The following is an 18,810-nucleotide window of genomic DNA, read 5'->3' as shown; positions in this document are numbered from 1 at the left end:
TTATGCTGGGTCAGAGTCAGGGAAAGATAACAGAGTTGTTGACAGTTGAGTCTTAAAAGTGAAGAATAGCTTATCAGATGAAAGAGGGATTGGAAAATAAAGAGATTTCTAGACTAACCAAAAATACTTTTAAAGGGATCAAGACATGAGATGAGTAGAGGTCTTCAAATGATTTAGTATTATACTTGGAACAGGTGTAACTGAGACAGTAGGAAATGAGGGTGAGGGAAGCAATAGCCATGACTCCTAAGTGATGAAGTGATGGGAACATGCTAGATCTTAATTTATTACAGCAGGCCAAGGAATTTAATATTTATTCTGTGGTGATAAAAAGGCACTGAAAGATTAAAACAGGGGTATATTCTATTAAGGTTTTTTGTATCAGTAATAAAATTACAGCAGCAATATGAAGGGTAGATCGATGGCAAAAATGACCAGATCTAGGGGTACCCCTCAACTAACCTTTTCAATAGTCTAGACAAGAGATGATAGAGGCTTGCATGAAAGTAGCAGGAGTCTGGATGGAGGGGAAAAGTAAGAAATCAAAATTATTTAGTAGTATAATTTGAGAGGAATTAATAACCAATTATATATAGCTAATGAAAAAGGGAGAAAGATGAATAATGGCTGAATTAACTTCTGTAGGTTACTGTGTTGATGGCAGGACTCACTGAAAAAGAACATGAAATTTTAGAATGTAAACAGATTCCAGGGAAAATAATGAATTCAACTTTGGAAAATTCATAATTTGTGATTCATAATTTAGAAGTAAAGCAAGTCATCAGAGTTAGATTTATGAGTCATTAGCATTTATGTGGCAGCAAAGTTACTGGAATAAATAAGATTGTCAAGTGATCATATAATAAAAGCAATAGAGAATCAAGGACAAACATGGGTAAGCATTATCATGTTAAAGGACATATAAAAGGGGAAGAATAATGGAATAATGGCCAAAAACACAGAGGTAGAGACAGAGAGAGGAGAATCATGAAAGAAACATGTTCAAAAATCCAGGAAAAGGTAAAAAAAAAAAAAATTCCAAGACTTAAGAAAACTAAATAAGAATTCAAAAGTGTCCATTGGTTTTAGCAATTAAGAGATAATATATCATTGATTTAGCAGCATTGGTGAGGATAGAAACCAGATAAAATGATGGGAGCCATAGGAGATTTAAACTTGTGGAGAGAGCAAGCATAAAGGTAGGAGAAACTTGTCTGCGGAGGGGGAGAGGGAGGCCGATACCAGGAGGAGAAATACAGTTTAGACAGTAAGAGTGATTCCATCATGTTCAGCGTTTGAGAACTGAGCCAGAAGAAAGGTAATAGATTAAGATGGGGAGACAGGGGCTTCCCTGGTGGCGTAGTGGTTGAGAGTCCGCCTGCCAATGCAGGGGACACGGGTTCGTGCCCTGGTCCGGGAAGATCCCACATGCCGAAGAGCAGCTGGGCCCGTGAGCCATGGCCGCTGAGCCTGCGCGTCTGGAGCCTGTGCTCCGCAACAGGAGAGGCCACAACAGTGAGAGGCCCGTGTACAGCAAAAACAAAACAAAACAAACAAACAAACAAACAAAAAAAGATGGGGAGACAGAATATGAGAAAAAGTCCAGGAGAAGCTGGATAGGAGTGAAATAGAGTGTAGTTGGAAGAATCAGCCTTGAAGAGGGTGGGGGAGAGAATGAAGATGAAGTCACAGGGCTCTCTTGATGTGTAGAGGCAAGAAGGTAAGAGAGCTCCTGCCTAAAGGCCTCTGTCCTCTGCCAAGGTGTTTCCAGGTTGTCAGCTGAAGGGAGGTGAGGAGGGGAGAAGGTCTGATCAGAATGGTTGAGGTTTAGAACAACCACTAAGAGAGAAAGCAGGGAAAATTAATGAAGGAAGCACTGGTGGCCTGAGATTTGCTTTCATGAAAGTATAGTAATATTTGTTCATTCATGTATATATTAACATATTCAACAAATATTGATTGAGCATCTACTATGCCCAGGGATTGTCTGGGTGTTAAGGAATTAGCAATGAATAAAAACAGAAATTTTCAATCGCATGGAATTGGAGGGGTAAATGAGAAACACAGTACATAAGTAAACTATTACATACTCTGTCATTATTCTCTGGCTTTTTCCTAATTGGGATCACAGTTTCTGTCCTTACAGGTTGATGTTAGCTCTAAGTGAGCTAATTTATTGTGAATGCACTTTTTAAAAGATAAAGGGTGGGCTTCCCTGGTGGCGGAGTGGTTGAGAGTCCACCTGCCTATGCAGGGGACACAGGTTCGTGCCCCAGTCCAGGAGGATCCCACATGCCACAGAGCGGCTGGGCCCGTGAGCCATGGCCGCTGAGCCTGCATGTCCAGAGCCTGTGCTCCGCGGCGGGAGAGGCCACAACAGTGAGAGGCCTGAGTACCGCAAAAAAAAAAAAAAAGATAGAGGGTTTCACAAATGATGACCCATGACCCAGATTCTGAAAACAAATGCTGTCATTGATGATTGGACCATATGGTTACAAGAAAAATAAGAGAAGAGAAAAAAATGCATTTTCACCACAGGATAAAACACGTACAGTATTAAATTATGAATGTGTATTAATATCAATAGGGTGTTTCTTGTGTGCACACTAAGCTTTGTATGTGCCTGCAAGAGATATGACTATAGCTCAGCCACTGTGGAATAGGAGGACTAGGGTCTGGTCGGGGATACAGGCGCTTGAACAGATAATTCTAACACAATGTGACGTGTGTTTCGGGAGGGATCCAGAGAAAGTACTATGGGGCCACAGAGGGGTGACTTGTTCTCCCTGGTGTAGCCAGTGAAGGCCTTCTAGCTAACAATATGAAGGCTCCTGCTTGAATAATGAAAGGAGTTTCACAGAGAAGAAGTAAGCCAAGAGACAACAGGAACAACAATTCACATGCTCTTTTTCCACGGTAATATTATGCAAAGATAGGACATTAAAGTCCTCGGTGATAAAACTGACATTTCTTGCAACAGTCGTGGCCCAAAAGAAAATGCAGTTCAGTGGTGAATGTCAGTTTCATCAACATGCCTCAGGCCCCGTGGGTGTTAGTTTCCTACTGGACTACATAAAAGGGAGGGGACCAAATAAAATAGTATGAACGACCCTCCATCAAGAGCACAGTTCTGTAAGGAGACAAATTTTGATTGAATTTCCTCAAGAGACTACTCACGTCTCCATGTTCATCAAAGGATTTCATTTAAGTTACCATTAAAGTAAAATTAAGTTGGTATTAACCTTGTCTATTCAAATGGTGCCACTGCAAGGTAAACACACCATTCTGACGTGCACGAAAATGGAACGATAAATTGATTCACATACCACTTGGAATGGATGGAGTCCTTCTAATGAGTGATTACCTGTGGTATAACTATTGATTGTGTTTGTACATGTCAAATGAGGCTGGCGAGGATGAACTTGAAGAAATCAATCTTGGAAACTGTTAGGATAGCAGCCTCCTACTTTCACAGGTACTAAATCATGAACTTAAAAAAAAAATGAGCCAAAAACCTTCAAAAGTTTGTAATTTCTTCCCCAAACTATTTGACTTAGCAAAGGATCCCTTGTCAACATAAAAGACAAATATGCACTCAAATAATGATTTATGGAGGACAAATAACTACAAGAGTTCATTTGAAGACTCACACTCTTCCAACTTGTGTCCCCTTGATGTTATGAGGAGGAGTTATTTATTTCTATTTCTATTTATTTTCTTATAATTACAAAAGTACATTTGGAGACCCACATTCTTCTGTCTATTCTTCTCCCAGTATAACAACGAGTTATTTCTATGCTTCTTTCTATATGCTGGACTTCATATTTATGAAAAGAAATGTGTGAAAACAAAGGTGGCAACGTTCATATTTTTATATTTTATTGGAACCACTCCGGCGTAGGTGGGGATAGCCATGCATGTGTACACGTGGGCGTGCCCACACATCCACACACAAACCACATCCATACACAAACATTCATGTGTGATAATGTGTGTTATTCAGTAATAGTCTGCTGGCAGAATAAAGTGTCACCCCCCACCTGCCCTCTTACAATGTTGGAATTCACATTAAGAGAGTCTGAGGGTCTGGGGAACTCCCATCCACATGAAATAAGTTTGCATGTATTCTGGAGGAAACTTTCCTAAGGACAGGTTTGGAGTGAGGACTAATATCAGAGCAGATACAACACAAGGCCCCGGTCCTGAATACACTCCACCCCTACTGAAGCATGCCACCCCCTTGGTTTCTGAAGAAAGGCTTATGAAACCTGGGGCTAGAATGCCCAGACAGGAACTTACTGACCCAAATCTCTCCCTTATGCTAGAGAATGATGTTTTCATGTTTCCTTAAAAAGGAAAGACATGCATAATGTCTAGATCATCTGACACAGCAGCCTGGCAGAGCAATTCATTTTCAAGCTTGCCTGGTGATTCTTCTTCCCCAGGGTAGTGAAACAAGGGGCCAGTTCAGGGACGAGAAGGACTTTACAGCAAAAAGAGAACATCACCTACTGGCATGTCACTTTCATTGCTTTTAACTCATTGCTTTTAGACGCTTTAGAAAAACCCTTATCTCGTGAATCTCTGGTTAAAAAGAGTTCACTCCTTTCATCCTTCTTTACCAGTTATTAATATAACTGTAGCAGTAGTTATAGAAAAATGTAGAGAAGAATAGGATGTTTTTATATAATGGATTTGCCAGCGATTCCTGTTTGTCAACATCATGTCATCTGATGCAACATTAGCTTAAAAAGCTAAATCACAGAATAGTCACTCTTCTGTGAACCATCCTTTGAAAAAGCTGACACACAGAGACTTTGTTGGTGGCTACATGGACCACCTGCCTTTAGTGGGCAACGGATGTTAGGGACTGTAATATGAATACAGGAGGTTAGCATATTCATCTCCTTAGCTATATATCTCAGTTCCTACCATGATTTTATAATCATCTCTTTCTCAACCTTTGGCGCTGAAACAGATGAAGGTGTGGCTCATCACGGGAGTAGACATTTTTCTCAGGAGTGATACAGAGTCTGAGATACAGGGATTCTGATTCTATAACTTAACACAGGGCTTTTAGCCAAGGATACCTTAAAGGAAAATTACAGGAGATACACCTTCTCCTTACTCTCTCAAATATTATATGCATGAAATCCAGCTGAAATGACATTTGAGAGCTTCCCTAAAGGGGAAAACTTAACAAAAAGACATTGGTGCATATGTGAGGACAGAGGGAGGATGAATCTTTCACCACAGCAGAGGATGTCTTCCAACAGTCTCCCCTGACTAACTTAGAAAAAAGAAAGAAATCAATGTCTATTACTTGGCTTTACCAATTTACACACCTACTAATTCATCCTAAATTAATAAATAATATTGCAAGGTAAAATAATTGTTTGAATGCTTAGAGGCTTAAAGATTTTTATCTCTCTTCTTTTCCCTTTCACCTTAATGAATATTATAGATACTTTAAAAGATGACAGCTTCCTCAATGAAGCAATGCTCATATGGGCTAGACATCAGGTGCATTTAAAAAATCATTTTATCCATAAAATTCAGCCAAACAGCTGAACCAAAGTTTTCCATTTTCAAGGTTTGGATCAACAAGGGTGTGAGACTCATTTTTGTTTTTTAGGTAGTAATGTATATAATTAAATTATTGTGACTATGGATTTTTAATTTGGTCCAGCATGTTGGTATACTTAAAATGGGGTTGGTTTATTTTTATTTTTATTTTTTTTTCGGTACGCGGGCCTCCCACTGTTGTGGCCTCCCCCACCACGGAGCACAGGCTCCGGACGCGCAGGCCCAGTGGCCATGGTCCACGGGCCCAGCCGCTCCGTGGCACGCAGGCTCTTCTTCCAAATACAGTGAATTATTATTTTTTTATTTTTATTTTGGGTTGGTTTATTTTTAAAAGTATAATAGAATGGTAGCTTTAAGAGAATAGTCTGTGTGTCTGAATCTGTACACATTTTGTAAGTGAAATTAGTACTGAAGCCTAACCTTCTCGAAAGCTGCTAGAGAGAACTGATCCATCTTGGAGGCATTGTTGATTCACCTCTAGGATAAAATCTTGGGCTGGGCAAAAAGAAAATAAAATAAAAATTGAGAACCCACACTGAGCACTAAGGTCAAAGAGCCCTAAGAAGTAGTCACTGTGGCATGAAATGGAGGTTTCACTTTCCTTTCCACTTGGATAAGGATAACAACACCAGCAATATATCCTCATTAAATAATGATATATTATAAACGTAATTTCCAAATTGAAGAAAATTTGCAAAATGCATAGAAGCATTAAGAAAAAAATGAAAATCACCTCTAATCCATTGCCTACCAGACAGGCAATGTGAACATTATGCATTTATATCTGCTTCCAGTGTTTCTCTATGCTTAATTTCCACAGAATTGTAAAAACTATGGAGGGTTATATTCTGCTCATTCACTAAAAGTATTACGGAAGCATTTCCCATACCATTGAAAATTAGATAATTAAACGCTGAATCTCAAAAATAAAGAGAGAGAGAGGTGATTAAGGGCACTGCTTTATTAAGTAGTGAATTTTGCATGTGTTTGTAGTGCATTTTGCGTGTGTTTGCGTGTCTGTGTGTCTGTGTGATGTTTAGGGAAAGTGTCATATTTAAGGCATGCATTGTGTGAATCTTGTATTTCATTTTTAGTAGAATCTCAGAATTAACTCAAAAATAGATTTAGGACCATAGAGGTCAGTCATCTGGAGTATAGGATAATCCTTTTGTAAACAGAGGTCCCATAATAATCCATTTCACTATTATAACATACCACATCTAAATTAGAAATATTGATAGTTACCAAACACTTTTTGGTATTGTTACATCTATAAAGTCCTTTCTGCACATGAATACATGTATTTTTCCCCACCTGGCCATCCCCACCTCCTTGCTCTGTATTCTCCCATGTCACATTTTTACATATAGAAAATAGCTCTGGATTTTCCTTACATGCTGAAGCTCAAATTGCTTGTCCTAAAAACCAAAATGGACCATTAATATTAATTGCATAGCCACATCTTTTCCAATAATCACATCTATTTCCATGAGTAACTGTAAAACTAACTTTACTGTTAAAAACTTGAATTCCACAACTCAGTGTCATTATAGTTGAATCAGCCATAGGTTCAACGGCTTCCATAGAAAAACCACTGTTTCTATCCTCTTATTTAGTTCTTCTCTAGATCACTTCCTCACTTTTTTCTGCCACCCTTAGTCCTCCTACCTTTTTCAAACCTGCTGCCTTTCTCGTTACCTTCATTTTTCATTTATTCCTTTTCTCTTTCCATTTTTTCTTTTTTTGCACCATTAGTCCGTTAACGTAGTTGCACTTTCAAATTTATGGAGGTGCACTGAATGCTTACTCCATCTGCACAGCTGTGTCTTCTTCTGCAGCCTAGAGGCAGGCACTTATTTCACCAGAGTTACAGACATGACTCTGACATCATGAATGGCCATATCAGTGCACCAAAGTCTCTATTACAAACTCAACTTCTCTTATCTGGACAGAACAACAGATGAACCGAAAACTCTACCAACCTTGGAGAGCCCTCAAGGTGCTAATGTTTGACAGCAATAAAAGCTTTAAATGGTTTGGGGACCATCGGTCCCTGCTTTGTAAAGTATTCATGAAGTGGAATTACGATGACCTGCTACCTTGATATGATTTCCAGTAGCCTCAAGCTCTCTGCACTCAGTTTGACCTCCTTTGCTACCTTTGACATTGATCTATTCCTGAGATTGTAGCTATAGGCTTTATGTGTGAACCTGAGATTAAAGGTGGAAATAAAAGTCACCATAATGCCGCTGCCTATAAGTTTAGGGGTTGGTATTGCAGTCCTTTGTACTAATCAGGGTGGCCACTGAAGAGTCCATTTGGAAAACAAGATCTTCAGGGACTCAAGTTGTGATGAAACTACTGCAGAAGATTGTGGGGAGAGGAGGAAGAGACGGAATGGTTGTGACACTCAAGACTGCTCCTGAATTGCAGAAGGAACTCAGAGGGAGATGCTAAAAATGGCCACAAGCACTTTGTATTTGATATTGGCTTCTCCAATACATTCAGCTTGAAACGACCAGATCCATTTTTTTCCTTCTCCTATGGGACTTGCTAAGATGCCTGCCTGAGTTTCATTTCCATGACTCTTTCCAGTCTACTTGCTTCAGTTTTTTCCTTCTATACCCCAGACACAGTATAGTCTGGCATATTTTTATTTCTCTGTCCTTCATCATAATTTATTACATTCTCCTGTGCCCTCTGTGCTTTTTTTTTTTTACCATGAGTAGCAGTTTGCAAAAGGTAGTAAATGTTTCTTGTTTTTTTTTTTTTCTCTTGCTTTCTTCATCTTTCACTCTTTCTTCCTCTTCGCCTTTTTCTGAGACTATCCTTCAGTTTCTCAGAATAAAGGGAAAACTGCAGAATTAAGAATGTGATTCCAATAGGAAAATACAATTATACCTTCCAGATTCGAAAAGGAGGAGAGAGGAAGGCAGCACAGCAAGTCTGATAACATGGGAGCCCTATGTTTCAGGCAAAGTGGCTCCTTTCTCTAGCTAATTTCTGCTTAGAAACAAAAGCTTTTTCAGAGAATGGGGAGAGAGAGGTGACTGAATGATGCTCCAATTTGCATTTCTGTTCACATAATATTCCTGTTTAATTGACTAGAGAAAGGTTCTTTTTTTCTTGTTACAAATGGAAGCACCTGTTTAAAATAGTTGAGTCAAATTTTATTCACAATTACTATTTTTCTCAAACTCGTCTCATAACCAACGAAATAAATTCTAAAACTTATTAGGTTTCTTTTCTTTTCCCCAAATCTGCACTAAATAACTTGAGGTAGTGTGGCATGGTAAGAAAGAACATTCTTTCCAATGTCGGAAGATGTAGGTTATAATCTAAACTCTGTCATGAACTGTATGATATTAAGTCATTTAAAATTCTAAGTCTCTATTTCTTTTCTTACAAAATTAGGAGTTTGTATTAGATAATCTGTACTATCCCTTCCAGTTAAAAAAAAAAAAAAGTCTTCTTTTACGTTTACAATTCAAAACCCTTATCTCAGGAGCTGAAAGTGGACTCCATCTGTCTTAGGAAAGCCACCCGACCCCCTCTGGGACAACAGTGCCTAAAGAAGCTTCATCACAGGAGCTTTTTGATGTTTTTGCTGACCTGAACGAACTGGAATAGAGAGACTGTGATTTTGCCACAGAAATCGTAAGGGGATTTCTGTAAATTATCCATAGCCCTTGTAAGCACCATCATCTAAGAACTACACTGTCAAAGGCTTACGTTTCTCAGACTCTTTGGGCTGCCATCTGCAGTGGCTGAGGGAAGTCTAGAACAATCACTGGTGGTTTGAAAATATTCTGGTTCTTTACTGCCAAATTCTGTTGCATCATTCCGTAAGGAGTTGCCACTGTGGCAGGGGACTGGAAAGGAGGATTATGTAAGTAATGATTTTAAAAAGAGGAAATTTTTTTTGAACATCCAGTTAAAGTAGTGATTCCTCATGAAACTAGAGGAATCACTAGTTTCTTTCACACCTCCTTGGAGGCATGAAAATAATTTTGTTATCTGTATCTCCTGATGGGTAAATTCAGCGTCAGGCACACATATTGATGACTGGGAAATGCTGAACATTCTGACATAAAAAATATATATTTCAAAGTAATGGTGTCCTGAAAGTGTTAATTTTTTTTTCTTCAAATATTCAATATACCATTCATTCTGTGGAAAAGAACTAATAAAGTCTGCTAAGCATTTGCTTATTACTTTGATTTAACTTTCTTCTTTCCTTTCTCTCTCCCTCCACGCTTTCCATTCTTTCTCTCTTTGTTCCTCCATTGTGAAAGGATTCAGGACAGATCTAAGTGAGATGGTCCAGGCTGAAACTTCCTCTCTTTGAGACATCCTACTGCCTCCTGCATACCCCTCCCCCTTCCTCTTCCCCTCTTCCCCCCTCCAGTTTTTTCTTTGTTACTGAGTTCTGGCTTTGCCTCTTCCTGGAAACCTTCATTGACAACCTCACCTGCTAAGATGTCTTTCTGTGTGTTAACACAACATCCCAAGCTTACCTTTTCAGGTAGCACTAATCAGACTCACAACTAATATTATGGCTTCATTTGTAAAAACTGGGGACCTATATCCCTATACAAAAATGGCTTCTGGAATCTGCTTGATATGACTTCTGACAACACTGGTAACATTGCAGTAGAGAGACTTCAGCCTGGTCCACTCATTTTCCCCAGTTTTCTCCTCTATCAGGAACACCATTTTCCATGCTCCACAATGTATGTGTTAATGCATAGTCTTGCTAGTATCCAAAAATTTTTATAGGAAAACAGAAACTTCACATTTTCCTCCCAATTCCCTTATTTAATTCTCCTTTTTCTATCTGGCTTATAAGAGATAGTGAAGATGCTGCAGAGCTGTCTGCCCTTTCAACCTTTATGCAAGACACTGTTATGGTCACTAATTGTCCTGAAGATTAAACACAAATTTCTATGCATGGATTTCTGGGGGTATATTATTTAGGGTCATGCTACTGACTTCTCCTGCTATAAAGAACTGCTCTTTCCTTTCTAGGTACATAAGCATTCAAGCTTCCCTCTCCCATGTCAAGATGTTTACATTCTTTTGTTTCTTCTCATCCTTTAAACCTCAAGTCCTGAGAAACTTTCAGCAGTCTATTCAAGAAAGTAATTAGAAACACAGACACACACACATAAACCCTGAAGCCTCTCTGATGGACAGATTTCTGATATACTGGAAAACTGCATTGAAGACTTACTGAAGCCTGTGCAGAAGAAAATAAAATAACAATAGCCAAAAGGAAATCATCTCATTGGGTGGTTTAGGCATATACTTATTGAAAGGATGGAATAAAACAAGGTTTTTTAAAATTTTCTTTTATATTTATTTTTGCACTGTAATGTGACTCACATTTCCCTTTTGAATTCACTGATAATTGTGAAATATATTCTCACATCGAATCCTGCCACAGTAAAACACACAGCTGGAAGAAAACATTTATACAAGCTACTAGAAGGATTCTGCTAATTCAAGTCATGTGGTATTGCATAATGAATTCATTTCTAAGTATTCTAATACTGTATAATAAAATGCACCTGTAATATAAATTAAACATTTATAATAAGATATACATTGCAAGAACTCCTTGACATTTCAAGTAAACAAAAGATACATATTTGCCACTTTTTTAACAAATGGATGTTCAAACCATGTATTTTCATGCATATGCTAATTATTGTACTGTGAATAGCCAAAAATTGGTTAAAAGATACTTTGCAGATTTTAAATCTGTGCAAATACACGATCGCCCAAAGAATTTTAAAAACTCAATGGCCAAAGGCAGAGATAGGAAAAATATCACACTCTAATTACTTTAATAAATGAACTGAAGATATATATGTCCTATGAAACACTAATACAAAATGTGTTTTTTATTACATTTCATGAGCCTATTCTGATATTACTGGAATCTAATGTGGCAAACTGCCTTTAATTCACAAATGTGGGAGCACTTCTACTTATTGAAACACTGTCAAGAAAGGTAAGTGGGTGAATGTATGTAGCACCAAAAGCGAGATAGTCTTGAAATTTACAAAGTAGCTGTAAAAATATGGAGTAGCATTAAAAAAAAAATCTGTATCATCTATGGAAAAATATTACTGAGTACTTTTAATCTTTTATTTTATATGTTGAAGTATTTCACATTAACCCAGTTGTAGGATTAGGTGAAGGAAGTCTTTATGGAGCACTCGATGTCAAATGTTATCACATAGAAGATCGATCTATCTATCTATCTATCTATCTGTCATCTATCTATCTATCTATATCTATCATCTACCATCTATCTAGTAATCATTTTATTCACCCATCTATACATCTATCTATTATCTATCTATTCTCTCATACCTGTTCTTAATTACAGGGGTTGTAATATATTTATTAAATTAATATTCACTGGCAACATGCCTGTCACATAGAAGGCCCTCAACAAATATGTGTTGAATTGAACTGGAAACATGCTTCCTGTGCTGGTTTAACTAAATTATAATCCCAGATATTCCAACAGTCTCCATCTTGTATAAGACAGTAAAGTGGAAATGTGGACTGGTATGAATTGACCTAATACTACTTGACCAGTTATTTTCCAATGTCCTCATGGTTAAGTTAAACATCACCTGATATTAACTCAATTTACATGAGAACAAAGGGAACTTTCACCTCATGACTTCCATTTTGGCAAGTGCAATTTCCACATCCTTTTTTTCCCACCCCATCGTTTGTTTCTCCAACACTCAGGAAAATTTCATTTCTCCTATTTTCAAAACAATGACAGTCACTGGCTTAGCTTGTTACAATTTTATATCTTCACTGTGTGCTAGTGTGCCTGAAATTCAACACAAAGTAAATAAATTCTATTAGCACAAGGTTATGTTTATCATCCTAGTCATACATGTAGGGAAGTGTTACAACTCACAGTGAATGTTGCTGGCATGAATACAGACACTACAGTAAAGAGATGTATTTAAAGTGACAGGTGCTTTACAACTTAGGCTTTATCAGGACATCCTGGGGAAAGTCCCCTTTTAACTGAGTTCATTGTCCTGACTTGCACAATAATTATTTTCCCTATAGCTACCCCTGCAGGCCACTAAAGCAAAACTTTATATCAAGTAAAAATCACCAAGGGCTTCCTGGGATCTTCGAATACCACAATTCTTGGGTCCCATGGATCACTGGTCTACAGCTGGATAGCACAGCAGTCAGAGCGACAGAAAAACTGGAGAATAAATATCTTTCTCCTCTTCCCCTTAACTAACAAACCCCACTCTTTTAACATAAGTTGTGGGTATTAGATAGTTTTTAAACTTGCTAATAAAAGAAACTCCACTATGTCTGTTGAGATTGAAGTGTAGAAAATAACTTCATCTCCACAGTGAGTGAATGGCCAGGAATAGGCACCAGCAAACTATGGCTTTGGGCCAAATCCATCCCTCCACCTCCTTTTGTATGGCTCACAGACTAGGATTTTTTCTTTTCATTTGTAAAAGGTTAGTCAAAAAAAGAATACGTGACTTTAAAACTTTTAGATGTTTACATTTAATCTGGCTCTAATCTACGGTTTAGACTCTTGACTAGGGATTAGCACATTTTATTTTTTTATGTAAAGGGCTAAATGTTGAATATTTTAGGTTTTATAAGCCAGCTACATTTGCATATTCTTCTTTTTCTCTCACAACTCCTTAAAATGTAAAATAAACAAACAAAAATTTTTACAAGGAGGCCGTACTAAAATAGAAATTACATTTGTGGGCCACATTTGGCCACCAGGCAGGCCCCGGCCCTAGTGGATGGTTGACCCATAAGATAGAATGAATCATCACATCAAGAAAAGTACTCCATCAACCAAGAATTCTTCCCACCAAGATCACCTGCCTTGGACCATTGTGAGAAATAAATGCCTACTATATTTGGGTCAGGATACATGTTTAAGTCTACATATTACAGTAGCTAGCTTACCCTAACTAATACAGAAAGGACATCTAAGGCAACACTTCCCAAGAGGTGACAGTTAACATAGATTTGAAGGAAAGAAAGTCCTGCAGATATTTGGAGGAAGACTTGCAGGACATTTGGTCCTGTCCAAAATGTTCATAAGACATTTGACCCATGCCAAAAGGTCTTTGATATTTGATCTTGTCCAAAATTATTTGGCATGGACCAAATATGCTCATGGACATTTTGGATAGGACAAAATGTGTTTTGGCGTGAACCATGGACATTTGGGACAGGATCAAATGTCTGCTAACCAGAAGAGCATTCCAAGCAGATGCCCTGAGTCAGGAGCACAACTTAAAGTTTGAGAAGCAGAAAGGAGGTAAGTGAGTTTGCACTCAAATGATCAAGAAGGAAAATTAAGATTTGAGGTCAAAGAAGAAAGGGGCAACTATATTTTGTAGGTCCTCGTGTATCATTGTTTGGTTTTTACTCAGAGAAAAATGGGAAGCCACTGGAGAATTTCAAGTTGAGTAGTGACATTAAAAGACTCATTTTGGGCTTCCCTGGTGGCACAGTGGTTGAGAATCCACCTGCCAATGCAGGGGACACAGGTTCAATCCCTGGTCTGGGAAGATCCCACATGCAGTGGAGCAACTAAGCCCATGTGCCACAACTACTGAGCCTGCGCTCTAGAGCCCACAAGCCACAACTACTGAGCCCGTGCATCACAACTACTGAGCCCACACGCCACACGTCACAACTACTGAAGTCCATGTGCTCTAGGACCTGCGTGCCACTACTACTGAGCCCACGTGCTGCAACTACTGAAGCCCGTGTGCCTAGAGCCCATGCTCCGCAACAAGAGAAGCCACCGCAATGAGAAGCCCGCTCACCGCAACGAAGAGTAGACCCCGCTCGCCACAACTAGAGAAAGCCTGCATGCAGCGACTTAGACCCAATGCAGCCAAAAAATAAAAAATTTTAAAAATTAAAAAAAAAAATTTTAAAGGCTTTCATCTTAACAGCTTCACCCTGGCTGCTGTACTGAAAACACATAAAGGGCATCAATGGTGGAAATGATGGAGAGTTGGAATAAAATTGCAGCAATGGATAAGGTAGAACCCACAAGATTTGCCAGGATTGATGGGGTATATGAGAGAAAGAAAGAAGCTTGACATGACTTCATATATTTTGTACTGGGTGAAGTTGATATTTACTGAATTAAGGAAGACTAGAGAAGGAGTAGTTTTGAAAAATATGAGGGGCTGAGTTTTCTACATGTTAAGAGTGAGAATGTCTATTAGACATCAAATGGAGATGTCACATTAGCAGCTGTATATATCTATAAAAATCTGGGGCTCAGAGGAGAGGTTCACGGGATCCCTCTCTAATCTATTGCTTTTCCTGAAGTACTCCTACGACAGTTTTTAATGCATAGGAATATAACGTTTTGTTCGCATTATTTTCTTCTACTTCCAGTTTGTTTACTCATTGAAGAAAAGACTGATTTATTTTTAAACAATTTTGGGTCCTGTATAGCATGCAGCACAATCAGTGAATGTTTTTCAAATGAATAACTGAGTGTATCTAGCTGAGTCTACAAACACCACAGACAGTGGGTTCCTAAGTAAGTTTCCATACTTGTGAAATATAGTAATTGTCCACACTACTTCTATTCTGAAACATAAAGCACTTTATTTTTTAATGGGGAATATCTAAGATCTTTAGAAAATAGTGAAGAGCATATGTCTAAAACAGTCATAAGCTCTCTAGGTAATTGTAATGCTAACTAGAGTTTAGGACTATTGCTACAGAATTGTGAGTACAATCATACATTTTTCTTTGTGAAAGTATTAATAAAGATTATATTCAGTATCCTAAGTTTCATAGGTAATTACCACCAATTAAGCACTTTATTCCCACTCCCACCCTAGAGATCTATTTGTGAAGGTTATGTCTACTTAAATATAGAAAAATAGCCTGAGTTATGTTATTTTCAAAGAAAAATAATAATAACAAATTGAAAGGCAGAAATCGTCATCATGCAATGTCACAAAAGTCTTAGTATCTGCTGAAATAAGTTCACAAAGTGTGTGGGTTACCTATGGGATATATTTGTTTTGTCAGGGACAAAATCAATGCTGTGTTTTGCAAATGAATTATATATGAGTTATAGCTTTCTTCAGAAAAATAAATTATAACAGATATTAGATGATATATTTGGATTCACAGATTCATTTCAGCAACGTTTTTTTCCCTAGCTTCCTAGAAAACACTGCCAGGGGCCTTCGTGGTGTTTGTTGCCATTTGCACCTGTAAGAATATTGTAGTAGGTGGAAATGAAGCTTCTTGTTTTAAATAGATTAAGGAGTAAGAAGGGATCTTTAGCAGGTTAAAGCAATTACTTAGTTTTCCTGGTTGTGATAGATTTTCATTGTTCCCAAACATAACACTCCATGCAGAAGGGAAGAGCATGCTTATTTATTTTTTGGCTTGAGCAACTGACTCATCTTTCTTTCCCACCCTCTATAACCCCCAGAGGTGTGCGCACACCCAAACCCACATCCCCACACCACCCAACACACGAAAAATCCAAACAGCTTGCAAACTAGCCGTTCTTCAAATCTATTTGTAGTTTGTAATTTTAAAATACTTTTGAGGTAAAAAAAAAAAATTTTTTTGGCTCCATCACACATCTTGTGGGGTCTTAGTTCCCCAAGCAGGGATCGAACACGGGCCCTCGGCAGTGAAAGTACAGAGCCCTAACCACTGGACCACCAGGGAATTCCCAAGGCAAAAAAATTTTAAACCATTGATTATTTATGAATATTCTTAATTTATGGTTCCCACTCATCACAAAGAAAGGAATCTATCTCAAAGAATACTCTCACAATAAATAGAAATTCTACCAATTTATTCATATTCCTAGAGTTTTAAGCTAAATGGTACTAGTAGGTCTAGCATATGAATTTACTGTATTTCACTTCTAACATACAGAAGTTTCAGTATCCATCCAGATGAGTAATGCTTTAAATTTAGAAATTAAAAAAATGAATTGATTAGATCATAAATGAAACAAAGAGCAGGATAAATAAATAAATAAATGGCAGGAAATAAAAGTTGAATATAAAAATCCAATGAATATGACAATGATAACTCAAGAAATTAATATCCCAATCTTCCCCAAATTGAATTTCAAAAAATTATTTTTTTCTTCATTGCCAGTGGTCTGGGCAGAGCATAGTGACAGAATAACATTTTCCTTTTCATTTAGTTAGCCACATTAGTTTGAGACAAGGCAGATGGCGGGGGCACAACACACACACAAAAGCATCCTGCAGTTCCCTGTCAAACTAACAGGTGAACCAAAGAAGGTAAGGGTAATTTTTTTCCAATTTTATTGAGAAATAATTGACATACATCCCTGTATAAGTTTAAGGTATACAGACATACATCCCTGTATAGGTTTAAGGCATACAGCACAATTGTTAGATTTACATATATTGTGAAATGATCACTACAATAGGTTCAAATAACATCCATCATCTAATAGAGATACTATAAAAAGAAACGAAAAAAGAAGAAAAAAGAGAAGAAAAGTTCTTGTGATGAGAATTCGACAGTGTTAGGTATAGTCATCATGTTGTACGTTACATTTCCAGTACTTACTTATCTTATAACTGGAAGTTTATACCTTTTGTCTGCCTTCCTCCAACTCCTCCTCCCCACATCCTTCACCTCTGGTAAACACAAGTCTAATTACTTTTTCTGTGAGGCTTTTTTTTTTTTTTTTTGGTTTGGTTATTTTAGATTCTACACATAGTGAAATCATACAGTATTTTTCTTTCTCTTCCTGACTTATTTCACTTAGCACAATGCCTTCAAGGTCCATCCACGTTTTTGCAAATGGTAGGATTTCCTCATTTTTTATGGCTGAATAATATTCCATTGTATATATATTTCACAGCTTCTTTATCCATTCATCCATCAAAGGACACTTAGGTTTTTCCCATGGTTGGCAATTGTAAGTAATGCTGCTATAAAATGCGGGTGTAGATATCTTTTTGAGTTAGTGTTTTCATCTCCTTTGGACCCCTTTATCATTATGTAATGACCTTCTTTATCTCTAAACCATTTTTAGTTTAAATTCTCTTTTGTCTGAGAGACAAAGAGTATAGCTACTCTCGGAGGGGGGGTTGTTTTTGTTTTGTTTTGGGTCACCATTTGTTTGGAAATGTCTTTTTTTCATCCCTATGTGCGTCTTTAAGGCTAAAGCAAGTCTCTTGTAGGCAGTATATCATTGGATCTTGTTTTTTTATCCATTCAGCCATTCTAGGTTTTATGATTAGAGAATTTAATCCATTTTTGTTTAAAGTAATCATTAATATGTAAGGACTTATTTTTGCCATTCTGTTCATTGTTTTTTTGTTGCTTTATAGATACATTGCTCCTTGTTTCTTATCATGCTGTTTTTTCCATGTTTTCTGTCTTTTTGGTATCAGCTTTGACTTCTTTACCATTTTTTTTTTTTAATAAATTGTGGCAGGTCTTTCCCTGTGGTTACTATGAGGCTTGAGGCTAACATAAAAAAAATCTTAAAATCATAGCACCCTACTTTACGCTGATAATGATTTCAATAGAATTTCTAAACTTTGCACATTTTTTCTCCTGTCCCTGAAATTTTAGGTTATTGCTGTTACAGTTTTCATATTTTTATATTGTGTAACTAGTAATAGATTATTATAGTTATGGCTACTTTCACAACTTAATTAAAAAATTTTTTAAACTAGAGTTTCAGTGTACCACCATTGCTGAATTACAGAATCTAACTTTGAATATATATTTACCATTACCAGTGAGTTTTACATTAACTTTTTATGTTTTTATGATGTTAATTAACATGTTTTCACTTCAACTCAAAGAACTCCCTTTAGCATTACCTATAAGGCAGCTCTACAGTAATGAACTCCCTCAGCTTTTGATTGTTTAGGAAAGTTTTTATCTCGCCTTTATTTATGAAGAACAGCTTACCCAGGTATAGTATTCTTGGTCGACAGTGTTTTCCCTTCAATATTTTAAATATGTTATCCCATTTTCTAATGACCTGAAATGTTTGTGTTGAGAAATCTGTCAATAATCTTAGGGAGTTCCCATGTATGTAAATTCTCTCTTTTCTCTTGATGCTTTTAAAATTCTTTCTTTGTGTTTGTCTTATGACAATTTCATTATAATGTGTTTCCATATAGCCCTATT

The sequence above is a fragment of the Hyperoodon ampullatus genome (assembly GCF_949752795.1).
Source record: "Hyperoodon ampullatus genome assembly, chromosome: 10".
Taxonomy (NCBI): Eukaryota; Metazoa; Chordata; class Mammalia; order Artiodactyla; family Ziphiidae; genus Hyperoodon; species Hyperoodon ampullatus.
Note: the sequence above shows the minus strand (reverse complement) of the source record.